The sequence below is a fragment of the Nymphaea colorata genome, chromosome 3 (genome assembly GCF_008831285.2).
Source record: "Nymphaea colorata isolate Beijing-Zhang1983 chromosome 3, ASM883128v2, whole genome shotgun sequence".
NCBI classification, from domain to species: domain Eukaryota; kingdom Viridiplantae; phylum Streptophyta; class Magnoliopsida; order Nymphaeales; family Nymphaeaceae; genus Nymphaea; species Nymphaea colorata.
This window is the reverse complement of record NC_045140.1, coordinates 14,309,796-14,315,010: the sequence shown is the minus strand read 5'-3', so window position 1 is coordinate 14,315,010 and position 5,215 is coordinate 14,309,796.

Genomic DNA, 5,215 nt, shown 5'->3' with positions numbered 1-5,215 from the left:
GTACCTCTCGGCCATGAATAGCCACTCCCGTAAGTGCTCCCCATTGAATTTGGGAAACTCATAACGAACGGTGGGAGTTCGCCTCTCTTCTTGAAGCTGACGTTGCGCTCTTCTAGGACGTAGAGGAGATTCGTCCTGTTCCCCTTCTGAATCGTAATAGGTGCGATTCATTCTGCTGCTAGCGAACCTTTGCACTCTTGGCGTTCTATAATATTCGCTAGTGGGCTCAATGGGCTGTCGCTCTTGCGGGGGACCCATATGTAAAAGTCTGCCCCCTTCCGTACTTGTTCCGATGTGCGAGAGATTGTTCGGGTCTATCTCAGTATCGGTGGGGTAGGTAGGGGCACCTAACACACCTTTGCCTTTGTTCGGACCCTGAGTGGTCCTTTCCCCTCCTGGGTTCTGGTTGGCCGCTAACTGCTTCAAAAGACCGCGAATTTCATCCATCTCATTTTGCCGCTCTCGGTTTTGTCTTTCCAATTCTCGTTTGCGGACTTGATCGGATTTGTTCATATCATTTCTCATTTGCAACAGCTCTTTTTCAATGTTCAAAATTCTGCCCATTGCATAGTTGGGAACTGGTCCCGCTTGTGTGCTTGGAGCTTCCTCAGGTTGATCGTTGAGGGGCTCCTCAAGGACAGGCTCGTCGGGATTGAACTGCTTCTTTGATTTGCCCATAATTGTTTTGGGCAATTTTATGTCAAAGACTACCGAAGAAAGGAATCCTAGCTAAAATCCCAAAAAACTGACGCTGCCACTCTCAAGCGAGAAGTCGCTGTCCGACTCCTAAAACTGTTGGCTGATCCCTGACCGAAGACCTGATCTGCCGACTGACCCTGCCCTAATGCCCTACGCTGCCGCTGCCCTAGCTGCCGGTAGCGCGTTTAGAGGCAAGGGAGACGGGTTGGCCCGTCTAGTGCCGCGCTTCTCCTAAGCGCCTCGGCACTCCCACTTCGCCCACGGCCGGGCTTTTACAAGCCTAAATCACCGCACCCTCCTGGTGCCTCGGTGACGAACCGGGAGCTCGGCTGCCCTCGGGTGTACGGAATGTACAGCCCTCTACTTGCTAAAAGTGAGCAAGCAAAGCCTTAAACACGTACGAAGACGGAAGTCGTGGGGACTCCAAAAAAAAAACCAAAATCTGCTCTAGATAACTGAAAATAGACTGACTAGAAAACCAAAAGAAGTCCACTGACACTCTGGAAATCCGAAAAGAAGACCGTCTGCACTGCCGTTGATGAAGCTTCTTCGTAGGTCCAAGTGCTCAAACCGACGGTGTTCCTCAAGATTCGCTCTGATACCAATTGTTAGGATCTCACCGTCTAGGCCAGAATAACCCGACCAGTGCGATCCTACACTTCCCAGGACCTTCTTGAGGCCTATTCTAAAAACCGAAAAACCTAGGAAATTACACAAATGATCTACCCGGCCAGACAGGACCCTGGCGCAAAACCCAATAGGTAGGTGAGTACACGTGTAGGTTACCCAAGTCCCAAAATTTCCTAACTAAGGCTGCCTACTACAAAAACTCTAACAGGGTCGTGAGGCCTTTACAATTCGTAAGCGATACAAGATAACACTCAATCTCACTCACAAACCACGCAAACCACACTAACGTGCAAACCACACCCAACAGAAGTAAATAGGTGGTCTGGCTCCTGGTGGTCGTGTCTCGGGCACAGTGCCCTCGAGGTACCTCACGGGGGAGCTAGGCCGAGCCAAGGCTAAACAGAAATGCTGAAAATGAACTAATATGCTACCTAAGACTGAAAGCAATTCCCACCCGGAGCTACAAGGGGGATAGGAGACGATACCGGCCAAGGACCGCCCTTGGCGTAGCCGGATAGGTCTCGGGGTGATGACCTGCCCCCGAGCACTGCAGCTCACAGAACAGGAAGACCGGCTGAGGTGTGCCTCCACGTAGCCTGCTGCTCGGGCTGACCGCTGCCTGAAGACGCTGACGGTAGGCCGCACGCTGGTGGACGGGTCGACTGCCGAGGTCTGGTCGCTGCTCGTTTGCTGCGGCCGCTGCGCTGTTGCCGCGATGAATTCTGCGGTGGCAGCGCTAACGTCGAGCCAAGAACGCTGCTGACACTCGCTGGGCCGGGAGGCAGAACACGCGCCGAGAGCGAGGACGCTGCCTCGAACTGCTACGGACGTGCCGTCGATGATACCGGGAGCGCTCGTCTGCTGTCTGGTCGAGGGCCGCCCGTCAGAACGAAGTTGCCTGGCGTCTGCAGCCGATGTGTTGCTGCTACGCTGAAGACGACGGAACAGGGCCGGAAGGGCCGCCTGGACTGCCGAGGGGGGCTGCTGTCACAGCGACAGCGCCTGCCTGCCTATCTCCGGAATGTGGCTCGGCCACGGGCGTCGGTGGATGCCGACGAAGAGGCAGGGGCCGTTGTAAGGGCCGGCGAGCCGGCTGAACCTAATCCTAGCTAAGGTTGGGTTGGCTGGGTTCGGCTAGGCTCTACTAGGTGGTAGGTCTGGTCAAGCAGGTTCGGGTCAGGGTAGGCTCAGTCAAATAGGGTTTAGGTTCAGTCACGGGTTGACCTAGCTAATAGGTTGGTTCAGTAAGGGAGGTTAAGGTCGAGCCTAAGCTTACGGTGCTGGTCAAAGTTGACCAAGTGCGGAAGGTTCACTAACTAGGTGGTTGACTAAATGGACCGAGTCAATGGGTCCGGGTCAAGTAGGTCAAGGGTCGCTCGAGGTAGGCTCGAGTCGCTAAGGGAGGCTACCAACGAAGTGGGCTTGGTGGACTAGCTGACCTAGTTGACTAAGGCTAAGGGTCAATGCCGACCTAGGTTGGCTCGGTAGAGGTTTAGCCTAGGTGCGGGTTCGGTGCAGGAGGTTGCCTAGTGGGTTCGGTTGACTGGGCTGGTCTTACCCAGGGAATGCACCGATGCTTGCCACGTGGCAAGACGGACGGACACGACAGAGAGAGCTAGAAGAATGCTAGCTATTAGGAATAGAGCTCGAATTCTCGCCTAAGGGTTAGGGAGAAATGCGACAAGGAAGGAGAGGAGATTGGGGGCGAAGGGCCAGGTGGCACTCTCGTGCTAACTCGGATGGGGCTAGGGCTGAGATGGGGACACGTGGACCAGATCTACGGTGGAGGATTGCTGCGGGTCAGATCAAGAGGAAAAGAAGGAAACGGCTGAGGAAGAATAGGTAAGGTTGCGCGAGGTGGAGGAATTTCCTAAGTCTAAGGAGGCAAGATCCGAGGGAATAGGGAAAGGGGATCTCGCGGGGCCTGGCTTGAGGACAAGTGGCAGAAGGCGGGACCGAGGGGGGAGCTGGCAGGTGAGGTGGCGAGTGAGGTGGCGGAAGGCTGGCTTGGATTGCAACACGTGTCAAGATGAACGCGTGAGAATCCTTGCGATTTAGGGTTGACGCGGTGGAGATGGCGAGGAGCTGGAGGGGGGCTGCGGCTGCGGGATTGCTTCCTGATTTGGTGGAGCAGCTGATGGCGAGCTGATCCTGGATCGGGACAGATGGCAGCAGCTGGGACAAGGGCTCAGATGAACGGCTGGAGGGCTGACAGGTGTTGAAACGAAGGGCTAGGATGGAACGGAGAAGGACTTACCGGAATCGGATGCTAGGCCTCGTCGGAATCTTCCACTTCACGCCGGCGGCCAGAACTTGATCCGAGAGTCCCGTGACCGATATACCCCTTACAGATTTTTAATTAAAACACTAGGGAAGGAGGGCAATTCGGTCCTTAACACCGGAATCAATGGCGACCACCGGAATTATCAGCGATGGCCGGATTCAAGCAATTTTCCGGCGAGATTCTATCTCGAGATCCAGCCGACAGAATTCGCCCCTTTTTGATAATTAGAAAGCTCTTTTCTGGGCGATTCACGGGGATCACTCCTCTTCTTCAGATCTCGACCAGAGAGCGAGATTTCGTAACTTTTGAGCCTCTGGTCTGACAGATCAAAAGGGGAGGACAGGCCGCTAGAAATTGTAATTTTCTTATCGTTTTGTCTTTCTAATCCGGCCAACTCCCTACTAGGGATCAAACGTCTGATTCCAATCCCGCGACGCGATCTGCAATTTCTGATTAGAACAGAAAACGCCCAAATATTGATTCCCCTCTTCGGGTATGCCGAGGGAGGAACCGAGTGAAGACGCCCTGTGTTCTAAGGCAGAATGCAGCAATCGGGCAGCGAGAGAGAGATCGAGATTCGTCTCCTCTTCGGTGTCGAATTGAAGCCGGCGGTAGTCCGTCGCCTTCAATCTTCCCTATGCTGGAATCGGCCTCACAGTACCCTCGTGATCAGGGCAAAGGCACCGATTTCAGAACTTTGAAAAAGCTCGAAAGGGGGTACTTACGTGACAAGGGAGGGATCGCCGCCGGTGGTGGAGATCCGCCGATGCCTTCTTCCTTATGCCTATGTCTCAGACGGCGGCTCTTCAAGGAATTTCTGGATTCGGAAGCGCCGTGGAGGTAGAGGACGCGAGGGGGGAGAAGACGCCTGGTTCTCGGGTTGAACAAGGTGGGAGACGAGAGGGGAGAAGCCTCGTGCGAGGAGAGAGAGAGTGCCACACCAAATGCCAATCTTTGATTAATTTTTTGATCCATTGTACATTGAGTTTACAGAATATATACTAAACATAATGCGAGCCCTAATTACATGTTATCCTAGCTCGCTTCTTAGTCTAATGTCAAAAATGCGCAAGGCACAACCCGCCTTGCTGGGTCTCTACTTCAAAACTGAACGTTGACATGAAATAGATGACGCAACCTAACCCGGGCCTAGCGCCCAACTCGAAAATCAAAAGCTAAAGTCCCTAAGTCTTGTGGACTTAGGGCGGGGACCTCGTGTGGGTTACCGCCCACACTTCGGAATTTCGAGCACGGGTCAAGTCCGATTGACTCGGACCTGAACCTAAGCCTCTCGGCTTTAGATAGGCTCAAGCGTTCGGGGAATTTGGACTCACGCTCGGGTTATCCTGATCAAGCTCGGTGAGCCTCGCAATAGGTTCTAGAACGTCTTGAGTTCCACCTGGTTTGAGCACTCTTTCGGACCTAGTTGCTCCTCCCACGCCGCCCGCTGCAACTGGCTCGAGTGCTGACTTAGCCTCGCTTGGACTTTCTTCGTGCTGCCTTAGCGCCTGTGTCCACAAATCCGAGGCCTTTCGTCTTGACCGACTGGTTTCGGCCTGATCACGCCGAGTTGGGTCTGGACCTACAAGTCGGTCCGTAACC